The sequence below is a fragment of the Anas acuta genome, chromosome 21 (assembly GCF_963932015.1).
Source record: "Anas acuta chromosome 21, bAnaAcu1.1, whole genome shotgun sequence".
Classification (NCBI taxonomy): Eukaryota; Metazoa; Chordata; class Aves; order Anseriformes; family Anatidae; genus Anas; species Anas acuta.
Genome location: NC_088999.1, coordinates 3,534,846 through 3,548,885, shown reverse-complemented (window position 1 = coordinate 3,548,885; position 14,040 = coordinate 3,534,846).

The following is a 14,040-nucleotide window of genomic DNA, read 5'->3' as shown; positions in this document are numbered from 1 at the left end:
GCTGTGGTACTGTGCTGTGCGGGGCCTCATCTTACCAAGAAATGACACCAGCCTCCTCTCTGGATTGCAAACTCCCTTGGCAGTAACACATCATACGTGTGAACCTCTGCTCTGCAATAGCCTTTATAGAATCACAGAATAGCCCAGGTTGGAAGGGACCCACAAGGATCCCTGAGTCCAGCTCCTGGCTCCATACAGCACTACCCCAAAACCAAACCTGATGTCTGATGGTGGTGTCCAAAGGCTCCTTGAGCTCTGGCAGGCTCAGGGCTGTGACCATATTCCTGGGGAACCTGTTCCAGCGCCCAACCACCTCTGGGTGCAGAACCTTTCCCTAACCCCCAGCCTGACCCTCCCCTGTCCCAGCTCCATGCCGTTCCCTCGGGTCCTGTCACTGTCCCCAGGGAGCAGAGCTCAGCGCCTGCCCCTCTGCTCCCCTCGTGAGGGAGCTGCAGGCCGCCATGAGGCCTCCCCTCAGCCTGCTCTGCTCTGGGCTGAACACATCAAAGGGCCTCAACCGCTCCTCATAGGTCTTCTCCTCCAGACCCTTCACCATCTTTGTTGCCTTCCTTTGGACAATCCCTAACAGTTTTATGTCCTCTTTATACTGTAGCGCCCAAAACCACACACAGTACTTGAGGTGAGGCTGCACCAGTGCAGAGGAGAGTGGCAATATATAATATATTGCATCCCTGACATGAACAGAAGCCAGCCTAAATATTTCATTGTAGGTGCCAACAGCAAGACCACCAGGTGCCCCTGGGAGTCCAGCTGGAGGTAAAGAGGAACGTGTGCATGGATTATCCAGCACTGTCCTACTGTGGCCCATGTCCTTGCAGCTCTGAGCTCACCACAGGTGAGCGGCACGGATGACACTTCAGCTGACAACTAACAAGCTGGGCCTTTTTTGCAGTTTTTGCTGTAACTCGCTGCAGTATGAGGAGACCCAACACAGGCCCCCAGAGGTGCAGAAGGCTGGGACAGAGCAGATGAGCAGCAGAAGGGAAAAGCAATGAGTTTCCCGAGGGCACCCTCCAGCCCAGTGGCAAGGCTAAGTGGAGCAGAAGGGTCGTCAGCCAGAGGGTAGGCTTGGCATCACTAAAGGTAAGATTTATTGGCTCTAATTTGGTCATCTAAATCCAAGTTGGAGTTAGGCTACCTATACAGGCAATGGAGAGAATCAGGAGGCTCAGAGGGCAATCCATCTCCTCTTAGGACAGGTACTTTAGGTAGGCCAGATGCTTTACTTGGTGCTTCTGGGTGAAATAAAGCTGAAATTTCCTCCCAGCACCTTAAATCAGCAGTGCAATCAAAGGGGAATTAAATCCAAATCTGGAATAAACAAGGAATGAAGCTTGAAAAATGTGCCTTGTTTGACAACAGCATTTTAACTTTTTGGAAATGTCACCCAGCTGAGCCTGAACCTCGGCCAGAGCAGAACCGATACTTTGGAAAGTGTGGTGAGCACTTTTTGGCAAAAGCAGCCTCGTGATTTGGGTTGTGTCACAGTTTTAATTCTGAGGTAGGATTTTTTCACTAAATGCCTTCAGAAACAGTTAACTTCAACTCAGTATACTTAATTGGCAGATTTGGAGAAGCAGAAAGGACTTTTTTTCTGACGTCTTACACATTTTTTTTTTTGAGTTTTGAATGCTTTTTGACTTGAAATAGAAATGTGGCTACATGCTCAAGAGCTTGAGTTAAAAAAAATATTTTTCTAATTTTACTACTGAATGCAGTACACTGCACTAAATTATTTTACTTTTACTGATGTTCTGTATTTGTGCAGTGTCTGCTGCAATGAAGCACTGTCTTGGACAGTGATGATAATAACAACAGTGAATTACTAATAATTACAGGAACAGCAAACAGTTTTTCCCTTCAGTTTTCATATAGGCATTCTGTTCAGCTTGGCAGAAGCATCTCCTTGTCCATGAGAAATTTCAGCTTCTCGTGCAAAACACTTTTTTTCAACCTGTCAGAATTTAAAAGGAAACTAAAACTAAAAAAAAATCAAATCTCTTTGTTCAAAAGGAAGTGCATAAACTCCAACTGCGAATTACAAATAGCCCCTGGGAGTGAAGTCTAGTGATTAAAGAAGAGGACTGGAAGTTGGGGTAATCGTGTTAAGCCAGCATGTGTCTTTGAGTCCTATAGCGTTTAAAAAGGTACAGAGGCTTATGACTTTGTTAGTAACAGAAGACTCAAGGGCAAACATTTCTAACCAGAATCTAGCCACTTCTAAAATCAACTATATCACATTCACCTACAGCTTATATACACCAAATATATGAATTGACACACTCCTGAATTTACTGCTACATCTTTCCTGATGCATAGGCAATCTATGAGATGGCTGAAGGGACTTTTACATAAGGGTGTGGGGCCCAGCTGTTGTGCTGACCTAGGCAGAGGCATTAAAACATCTGTGGCTGCTTCTGGTTTCTTTCTTTCCTTCAGCTCTGGGGCAGCTTGAATTGAGCAGTGCAAACACCTAACTTTTAGATAGCTAAAGTTAAATGACATGTACTCTACTCAGCCTTCAAGAACATGACAGGACACCCAAGATGGACTATGGCAAGCAGCCTGAATTCTGTGAAAGTGGCTGAGCATTTTTTCAAAATGGAAATACTTCTAAATTGTGACTGATCACTTCGCAATGCTTGATTTTCTCTATGAAAAAAAAATAAATATCTTTGGAGTGTGTGTATGGGGAACTCTTCTGTCCCTTGACCGTTTGTTCAGGTAAGTAATTCTTGGCAGCTGTCCTATAATCACAGGTTCTGGTTCATCCAGTGAACCCAGCCTCCATGCTGAAGGGCTGCTTCTGAGCCTGACTCTGATCCAACAATTTCCTAAGCAGATGCTCCTTCGATTTACAGATCTCTTTCAACAGTCCGTTAAAGCTCCCTTTCACTAACAGCTCATTTTTAAACTACAGGGGAAAGGTGTGAGACAAGTGGCTCTTCCTATTGTGCTTCAGGAGCAAGCCAAGGTGGGAGGTCACCTTAGTGCCAAGCGTACTGGAACGTGACCTGTCAAGTTGCTCTAGAGGAGATGACTTCCCTCGCAAGCACAGAGCCAACATGCAAATACTTCTGACTGCTCCTTGAGCGTGTGGGGTCCCGGAAACCTCCCTGTCACTCTAATCCATTGTGCTGTTGCTCTAAAGGACAGCAAAGCCCTTCTTGCCAATGGAGCTTGTGGGCATGAATAAATCATGAGCCATGGGGCAGTACAGCAGCCTGCTGATGTTGATAGTGGACAGGAGCTGCCAAGCAAGCCCTGTGCGACAGCAGATGTGCAGCACGGGTGGGATTCCTGATTGTGGGGCAACTGGACTACTGTCTCTTAAAATCATCTCACAGTGCCTCAGTGGGGCATTGCAGGGATTAAACCGTGTTTGCATAAGTGATCTGATAGTTTTGAAGGAGAAAACATCTGTTGCAGAACAGCGGGTACTGCACAGCGCTTGCACGCTGCTGCACTGGGACAGGATTAGTGTGGTTTTGCTGGGTGCCTGCGGCCCGCAGCTCCTGACATTTTGGTCGGTGGACTTGGTAGCTGCTGCTTGGCTTCCCTGCTCTTCCTCCCTCTCCTACTGTCTTCTCAGCTCCCCTTTTCTCCTTGCTTTTTTCTTTCTCCCTGCTAGATCCTCAGGGCTTGCTGTTGATGCCCCTGCTCCCAGACCTAGAAGCAGCAGAGCAGGGACCCCCCTTCATCCCCTTCAGGTGACAAAGTCTAATGTGGCTACAGACAGTGACAGCAGCGTGCAGGGCCAGGGAAGTGCCATGCAGAGCTGCATTAACTGTCCCTCTGAACAATGTGCTGGCCTGGTTCTCAGGACCGACGTGCTGGAAAATCCTGGGAACAGCAAGATGCCCCTTGTCTCCGAGCCACAGCACCGCTGCAAACTAAACGGGTCAGCGTGGCTCCCGCCACCCCAGCTGTGCGTGCACAATGTTGCAATAAGTTTTTCTGACAGCTTCACACCGCCGTAACATCCTGCCCTGCTGTCAGATGCCTCGTCCAGGAAGAAACGTGCGAGCTCCCCAACGCGCACGCAGCGCTGCTTTGGTACCGTAACATACGCTTCTGCTCTGCCTCCTGTGGAGAGCAGCAGGGAAGGCTAATGTCTTCATCCCATCAGGATCCAGTGTGGCCTGTAAAGGTGTGAGGAAGGCAGAGCATAAATGAAGGCCAGACGAGACCCCACCTGCCACCAAATTGGGCAATAAGAAGTGGGGTGCAGCACTCGACACTGCCAGGTCCTTCTGGCTCTGGTGAGGGCTGTCTCAGAGGTGGCACATCCCTCCTTCTCACCTCTTCTGGCACCTCTCGTCTTATAAGTCTTACCTGAGTTCCCAGATTTGGGTTCTTCTTCAATAAAAGGTAATTTAATAGGCATGCCAGTTAATAAAAGAGCTTCTCTCCAAAGGCATTTTGTTTGAACCTGAGATCTTTGCCACTGCAGGGGACAGCTGAGAGGCAGCAAGGGTGGTGTCCCTGTGTCTCTGGGGGAAGATGGAGGGTTTTGGAGCTTTTGCTTTGACACGAGAGCTATGAGCACAAGCACAAGACACTTTACAGCAGCTTCTCCTTGCATCCTGCTGGGCAGCACAGCATCTGCACAGGCCTTCAGCCCACAGTCCCTTCTGCAGGCATTTCAGAGGGAGATGTCACTGCAAGTGTCCTGAATAACCCCCTGGAGTCATCACCTTCTTCCCCGTGACCTTTGGGGCAGTCTGGGGCAGTGAACTCCCCCAGCTACCTGCAGCTACAGCAAACTGGGGCTGAGCTTCATTTTTATCCCCAGTGACCTGGCTTCCTATTTGTCTTTCATATCACTTCCTGCCAGACTGCTCAGAGTTAAATCGAAAAAAGCTGCAAAACATTTCCTGAAGAATTAGCAAAGAAAGGTAAAGCAGAGGCAGATAAAAAAGCCTCCGGTACTGAGCTTCAAAGCAGCACCAGGAACAACGGCTGGACTGCCGAGGAGGGAGGGGATTTGGGGCAAGTTCCACCTGGCCCACAGTGTCCTACCCTTTCCTCACATCAAAGGGTATTTCTTCCCCATGCAGTCGATAGCCCACGGTAAAAAAGACGATGGGTGGTAGGAGGCTGGCTGGCTGGAGACAGAAACTGCCCACGGTGTGTTAGAAACCTGAGCAACTGGGAACATGGTATTCAAGAGGGAAAGAGCAAATGCTGCGTGAAACCCAAGCTGAGCTCCTCGCTCGGGGAGGTGGAACGAACTGGACCCATCTGGGTTTGGGATGGAGGGGTGAAACCAAGCTGAGGAAGGCTCGTGTGGGGTCTCTACTTTGCCCTGCTTCCTCCTGATGAATAAGTCAGGCTTTGCTTTTAAGGAGCTGTTTCTCAGGCTGTGCTTTGGGTAATGGTGCTTACAAGCTGCAGTGTGCTCAGCCCCTTCCTGGGCGCAGCAGTGGTCAGAACAGAAAAGGATCCATTGCTCCCAGAGGAGGGGAAGGTCAGCTAGGAAGGTCAATATAACCCTATTCTGCATGGATTATTAGACAAAATGTAGAAAAGATGATCCTGATTCCCCACGTGTTCACTCCCAGAGACACTGGGAGGACTTCAGCTGGAGCCAGTAACCCCACCCCCCCTCCCCGTCTCAGTGCAGGGCAAGGAGAGGTCGCAGCCTAAGCAAGGGAAGGTTTTGGGGGCTTTGGGGCCTTGCCTGAGTGCTAGCATGAGGTGAATCCCCCAAATGTTTACCCAGTGGTGTGTGGCGAGGCAGAGGACGTGGGGAGATGGAAAGAAGAGAGAAGGTGTTGGTAACGCAGCATGGGTTGGGGCTGCTGGTGGGTGCTTCAAGGCCAAAAGAAGGAGGGAATGGGCTGCAGAAAGAGCACGCAGACTGCAGCAGTGCTGCAAGGTGGTGGCTGTGTCGGCAGAGCAGAGCATCCCCTGTCACTTGCTCTCTTGGGGCTCCTGCCATGAGGCCACCAGACCTGTCCAGGCACAGCTGAGCTCCTGGCATGTTGCTGTGAAAAGCAGGCGGTGGCTTTTTTTGGTGGGTCCTGCCCCAGGGGTTGCTGCAGCCACAGGAACTGTCTTCTCCTCTGCACTGGGCTGCCCTGCTAGCACTGCCAAGAGACTGCAAGACGTGGAGAGAGACAGGAGATGATGTGGGGAGGAACAGCTTCCCTCCCTGTTCCTTCCTTTTGCAAAGCTCTGTCAGGGATAACAACCCCGTATTTAGCGTAATTTACAGTAAACTGTGTTTTAATGGATGTTGTGGGATCCTTAGCCTTATTATGAAAATCCTCTTATGAGCGGCAGCTCCTTTAATAACCTAGGTTGCAAGAAGTGTCTGTCTATTTACATCTATTTGCATGTATTTGCATGCAAGTTGCTAATATAAAATCTAAAAAGCTCTGACGACTTCACATTTTTAAATCTGCCCATAATCTGAAGAGCTTGGAAATTGACAGCACAATTTTGCTTATGTGTGCAAGCACTGCCCTAGGGCTCCCGCAGAGTAAGAGATCCAGACCACGAGGGCAGGGCTCCTTATCTGCACTGTACATTGCCCAAAGGGTTTGGTTTTGGAAAGAACCATGAGTGGATCCTTCATAATCCCAGTCTTGCAACCAAAAATCCCCCTCCCAGTTCTCCCCGTGCTGAAGGATGGCTTACCCATGTTCTTAGTGGCAGATGGTAAAATTATGGAGAACGAAGTTGCTACAGCAAAAAGAAAAAAGAGTGCTGTCAAAACCTGCAAAGTGCTTCACCTTAGAGATGGCATGATCATACACCCACGTGTGAACAGGTTGATAGCTGGGGAAAGGGGGATATGTGGTGAGATCCCAAGGAGTCATTCACAAACCCGATACTAACAGGGAAATCTTCCCTGCACGTCCCAGGGACGCTGTGAGACCAACTGCAGGGTAGGATTGTCACTGGCTTGACAATGGGATTTCCAATGGTTTGGGAAATGTTACCATGTCCCATTAAGACTTCATTCTGGTTCAGAAAAAAAGTCCAAATGATAATAATAATAATAAAAAAACAGTGTAGTGGGAATTCTGAATTTTTCTGCATTGGACATCACACGGTGGCTTGTTTCAATGCGGGTACATCATCCGAGCTCACTAATTTCAAAACTTATCATTCCGATGAGGTAAAAATGTTGTTTAGATGATCCTAAACATTGTGATATGAAATCCAAAGTATGAGACAATGTGAATTATGATATAATAAAACTGATCAAATGAAATGAAGCATAACAATAATATAGAAAAACCACAGATTTACTGTCTTGAAACAACAGATTTAGGACACCACTGAAATGAAACGAGACCGCTGAAATGAAACAATTCGGCTTCCCATAGAAAATGATGTGTAAATTGGCATATTTGTGCAATGTTTCAATTCTGCTTGAGAAAACTCCAACTTTTAAGCGTGACATAAATAATCAGGGCCCAGATCTTTCTGCAAACCTACAGCTTTGCCTCCAGAATGAATTTGCCCGGATACAGCAACATGCTGCGGATCTGGGGAGAGCTCAGCTGCTCCTCCGAGTTGCAAAACCCTTTCCTGTGACAGGACCAGCACAAAGCACACGCCTGAGATCCACTGGAAACTTCCCACTAGTTGCTGGATGTTGCTGAAACTCCTCCTAAGTCTGAATATCTTGCAGGATAGAGCACATGATGGCTCTGTTGACCCCCAGCATCCCCATCCTCGCGTTCCCCTTCCCTATAACCCACTGCTACTTTGGCCCTGAACTTGTCAGCGGCCAAGGTCAGTCTAAAAGAGGCTTGGATCAATCCTCAGAGCTCATGGCCAAGCTTCATTACACTTTCTTTCACCTCTCGGTTTGGATCATGAGGAGTAAATGAAGTTCTCAGGAGAAAGGCGCCTTCCTCTGATTTTTCTCTTGTTGCAGTCAGAGTGCGGACACTTCAGAGAAACAGCCGGATTTATGGACACCAGTATGAATTAACTACAAATTTAGAAACATTTGGGGATTATCTAGAGGTCCAATCATCCTCACCTAGCTTGCAGAAAGAAGCTCAGCACACTTACCCCTACACCTGGCTTCTGCTGTGTTTTTCACACAGGTGGACACTTTGCTAGCGAAGCTCAGCCCCAGGGAAATAAAGCCAATGAAATAAAGACGGTGATGTAAGACGCAATAACCACAAACCCAGCAAATTTAAAAATTAAACGTAAAAGGATAGCTCTCATGGAGACAATACCTCACAGGCAGCATTACTGATCCCACACCTTCAGAAAGTTTGTGTCTACCTTCCAAGTCGCCGGAGCTACTGAAATACCAGGAGGGCTGCAGAGGTAATAAGCAGTGGGTTCCCTGGGTCCTGCCTCAGACACCCAGCCCGACGTACCCTCGGTCACATTTTCTGGCTTTTCTGTGCAAAGGCTGGAACAGCCCAGTTCATTTCCAAATGCTGGCAGCGCTCCATGTAGGCTTTGTGACTGGATAGCCTTGTGCTCCAGTAGGGCAGCAGGGCAGCCAGGAACCCTTCAGGTAATAACTACACTTTTCCATCAGTGGGTGATGGCAGGTGTTGCCTAGAAGCTAAACAGTAAAGGTAAAAAAAAAAAGCCCGTGTCTCCAGATTCACACTGACGGTGACAGCCCAGAACTTGGGCACTGATCCTGCTAACCCGTCTGATAAAGGCGAAGGAGCAGGTACACAGATGGGCACTGAGAGCTGCCCTGAGGACTTGGGCACCTCTGCTGCCACCCAGCACCCAGCCCCTGTCCACATCTTGCACTCCTCCTGGCACCGTTCCTGCCCTCCCCTCTCCTCCTGAGCCTGCCTGCCTCCGTTTTTGTTTTCAAGCGACTCACGGAAATGATATTATGTCCCCATTAATTACCACTATTAGGTTAGCGCCAGCAATCTAGTCCTTGGGGTGGCAGCTTCAGTGCTATTAAGAACAAGCAGCAGCATCAGGGGCTCTGCTCATCTTCCCCCCTCGCAAGTGGAAGCCCTTACTGGGGACTTGTTTCGATATTTCATTAATTCTCAGACATATGCTCTGGGAATGTCAAAATGTTAGGATCTCCTGGAAAGAAGTGATAAACAGAGCTGACACGGAATTAAACTCTGAAATACCCACAGAGCCAACAGGGTTTATCTGGGTGCACGTCACTATAGCTACAGCCCTCTCACATGCACCTCCATCCCCTACCTGTACCCAGAGCTCCTTGGACTTAGTAAAAAAAAACCACCAAACTGAAATAAAAACGAAATGTTTTAATCTCAGGAAATCTGCGTGTCCTCTCCATTATTGAATGGATGTGCTTGGCGCGCGCTGCTAGCTGATTTAAGCTAATTATTTTTTGTGTTTATATTTATTGGCTACAATTAGTTATGCAACAGAGACTATGGGAGAACAAATCATGTCAGTGCAGCTAACTGGAGATAACACAAGTGGTAGCGAAAGCAGTAATTTTTATATTTTACGCATGAAAAGAAGACCTGATCCTGCTGGTTGTAAATCAATAAAGTACTGCTGAGGTCTCCATCGGAGGATATGAACCTAGGCACTGGAACACTTGGGCCTGATTTCGTGGGCTCCGTCTATAAAGCTACTGAAAACCACCGATTTTAGTGGGGTAAAGCTGAGGGTCAGAATGGCACTGGAATCTGATACTGCAGAAAATGAGATACACGGGGTTTTGTTTCTTTGGAGTGAAGGTTGGTGTGAGGCCATCTGACTGCATATTTTAGGGCTTTTCAGGAACTGCATATGAACTGATTTCACTCATCTCCAGACTGCCAGACAATCTATTTTCACAAACCCTCCAGGCTTTGCAGCTTAGCTCCTAACTGAAGCTCCGGCCCTGGGAAAGGCACAGGGCACAAAATGAGCCTGTCCGGGCTGCCACCTCCTGTCACTGCTCCTTTCCCTTCAAATATCTGGGCAAAGCGTTTGCATCTGCCTGCTTCAGCCCCAGCCTCGGGTCGTGCTCAGCTCTGTCTGGGTGCCAGCACTCAGCAGCACTCACACTCCAGCCCTCCAGCCCCAGGAGCGCTGCCAACACTTTGCAACCTATCATGCATTCACGTGCCCAGCCCTGATCTGAAGAAGGGCACTGCTATCGTCTCACCTTTCCAGTGAGGAACGGCAAGGTGTGTGAAGGTGCTGAGGCACCTGGAGATGCAAACAGATGCCTGGTGTTAGATCCACAATGTCTGATGTGCCTGGCTCCTCCTCTTGCTGACAGCTGGAGCCACAGGTGCTCAAAGAGCCCTCAAAGGCAGACCCTGAGGCTGAATTTCTCCTGGCACCTGGCAGGGGACTGGTGAGATGTCACCTCCTGGGGACACTGCGTTCTTCCTTACGATGGATGAAGAAGCCAGGAGTGACCAGCTCAGCTTTAGGCATCCGATTTCGGACAGCTGAACCCAGGTGGGATGAATCTGGTGACATTCCTCATGCTCTGGGGCTGAACCAGGGAGCTTGAACACACCCTAAGCCACCCACACACCCTACAAACCCGGAGAGCTTTGGAGGCATTTTGCTGGCTGGATTCACCTTCCCTCTCCTCCCCCAGGACACCGCTGGCATTTGCTCTTTCCCAGCTTCAATGGCAAACAAGAAGCAATCTGGCCCTGCACTGCCCTTTGTTCCCACCAATGCTGTTTGTTTGTTTGTTTCCGCAGAGCAGGCCCTGCTAATTTATGTTAATTGGAATTGCACAGGTATTTTTTTTTTCCCCTCCACGTCCCCCTGCATCCTGCTGTGAAATCAAGCTGGCTTTATAATCTCCTACAGCAGCCTGCAGCCTGCTGGAACAACGGGAGCCTTAGCATGCAGAGCATGTTGACGAGTTGCCTTTTTTTTTTTCCCCCTCCTCGCGAGGAAGTTTGTACATTTGGATAGTTTTGAAGGCTCGCTGAGCCATGATTACAATTCCCCTTTATTTATTTATTTAAACCCCGCCATTTCCGAGGCTGGCTGCCCTGCGGCACCGTAACAACACGGTCTTCCCTCCCCTTCTGCTGTCTTCCATATGCTGTTTCGGGGGGGATGAAGCAGAGGAAGGCGTTTCTTTGTGCCTCTCTGCTGGGTGATGCCAAGACATAGGAGAGAACGCGAGCTTTGCCTTTATCTCCTGGGGAAACCGGGTCTGCCTGTCTTATTCACAAAACTGAACGGGCTCTGCTTGTCCTGCTAGAGCTGATTTGAAGGGGAACCCATCTCTCAAAGGTTTCCATGGGTGCAGATTCTTTCACCCCCATGGGGACACCCAGTCCATGAGCTGGGACCCACCAACTCCTCGCCCCAGCAGCAAGCCCCAAGCCCCACAAACACTCCACCTGTTTTCAGAAGCTTGGGAAACGCAAATCCCAAGGGGTTTGGGGGCTTTGATTGCTAAGGGAGTTTATTAAAAACTGGCTTATCTCACAAGAGAATTCGTTTCACCCACCAGATACGGCAGGGGCTTTTATCTTGTGTAGGAAATTAGCCCAGATGTGTATCGCTGTAATGGAGATCAGAACTTGACCGCAAATTTCTTATTAGCTTGAAAAGTTACCTGTTTTATTTCTGTCCAAAGGATATTTTGCTTGGGTGCTTTCATCTTAAAAACACTAACTTCTGGGAAAGCAAGCTTTAATGTCATGTGTGTTTTTGCCTTCTTTGAGGATTGGAAAATGCCACACACTGTGGCATATGCAAAGGATTGAGTCACAGGGGAAAAAATAAACAGTCGTCTTTCTTGGTTTGATCTATGTACATCTGTTTCCTGGGAGAGAGGTGAAATGGGATATTTACTTGGGTAAGTACTGTAAGCCAGATGCACTTCACTGTGAAATAAATAAAAAATGATATTAAAATTAGCTATGTAAAAGTGATCTGGAGCTGGGCTTTTCATTAGAAACTGGAGTTTTTGTGTGCAGAATGCATAACAAGGCTATGAATATTCTCATCTCTAAAGTTTCCAAATGAAATGTTGGTCTCATCAGAGATAAAAACAAAACTCCTTGCTTTTAATGAGGCTGGGATTTCCCTCTGTGCCTGACGGGGCTGCTCTGCTGATCTCGCTGTCGGCTGTGGTTTGGGGGAAAACCAGCCACGAGCAGGAGCCGGGCTGGAGCAGAAACATCCCGGTGTACCTCCTGCTGTCCTGGCTGCCTGGACAAACAGACACTTGCTGTCTGACCAAGGACTTCAGTTCATGCCCTAGCACCTCTGTTTGGTGTGGCAGACACAGCAGATTGGGTGTGTGAGAGGCTGTCCTCACCTCTGGTCCCTGTGATCTAAAAACACATGGACAGAGGGTCCAAAGGAGGGCCACGAATTGACCAAAGGGCTGGAGAACCTGCCCTACCAAGACAGACTGAAGGTGTAAGCTCTTCTTGCCCTAGGAAAGGGCAGGCTCAGGGGGACCCCATCACAGTATTCTGGGGCTGAATGGGTCCTGTGATTGTGAGCAGACCCTACGGGGCTGTGACCCAGAGGGAGTTGACCACATATTGACCACATGCCTGGTCGATAAGGGGCATGGCAAGTGTTGGCCGTGCGACCACCGCTCCTCTGAGAGGAACTGGAGCATGTGGCCCATGTTTCCCTCTGAGGCATGACCATTTCAGAACCTAACTGTTCTGATTCTGCCTTAAAAGAGAGTTGTGTCTTCCCCAGACATGCTGTCAGAGGCAAGACATCAACTTAAGTGGAACATGTCCTGAGAAGGGACTTGCAAGTTGCTGCAGAGAGTAAACTGGGACTTGACCAGAGCCCAAAATCAGCTGCGGAACAAGGATGGCCTCTGGCAGGTTCACATCTGGTCCTAGGAGCTCACCAACCCAGCAGACCACTTACAATATTTTGAAGATGAAGTTTAGAAGAATTTAAAGAGGAAATAAAGAGCACAGTGTTAACAAGGAGGGTGAGTTATTATCAGAGGGCTCACCGATGGATGGTGTTCATTCCCCATCATCTGGTGTCTTTAAATCTAGCTGGGATGTCTTACTAGAAGACATTATGGTTTAAGCACATGGAGCTGGGCTCAGGAAGGGAATCACTCTGCTATTTCTACAGCAGGATATCAGAGCTGGTCATTGCTATTGTGCTCCTATCTGGCCTTAAAATCTATCGATCTGTGAAAATAATTGCCACAGTTTACTGATTTTCCTGAATGTTTGATGGCAGGTAAGAAATACTTCTATCTCCCGTGGCCTGAGCTGCCCTGAAAGAATTTCCACATGGCATTCAGCAGGAATTAGAAAAAAATATGTATTGATTCAGCATAACCAAAGAAAAATTTTAAACGGATCATTGCTTAGCTTGTTGATGGATGTTTTTCTGTACTTGCTCAATGGAATCTGGCTGTCAGGACTACTCAGCATCGTCCTGTGGGATGATGGTATGAAGAGACACATGGGCGCTTTCCGACCTACTTCATTAACTGTAAACCCTCATACCACTCTTGCTAAACTGGTGTGACCAAAGTTGTGGATGTATACCAAGCTGTGTCCTAATCAAGGCTGAAGAGTGAAAATCAAAGGCATCTTCACTTCACATACAAAGAAAGGCTGGAGCATATAGAACTACTGAGATTATTTTTTTTTTTAAGTTTTCTACGACAGCCCTGATCCTGCAAGCACCCCATGCAGCAGGTCACTGCTGTGGCACTAAGTGTGCCCACACCACCTTGCCCAACTCCCAGCAGAGCAAGCAGTGTGCATTTCTGAGTGCAAAAGCCACAGAAATGGTGCCAAGACCTTGCACAGGTATGCAAGTACAAGGTAAATGTTACTCTCTACCGAACAGGTAACCCCTCCCAACACTGTGAAATATGCTCATATGCATTTGGCTTTTTAAAGGGAGACGTTCTCCTCCCTTGCACTGATCCTGCTCCTTCCTCCTGCCTGGTCCTGTGAGTTTTGTCTTCCCAGTTATCACTGTGGAAACTCCAACATGATATTACTTTAATTAGAGATCAGCTCCTTTTATGGAATGCAAATGCCCTATCCGACTAAATCCCCCTTCTGAAGTTGGCAGATGCAAATTAAATCCTGTGCGCCGGAG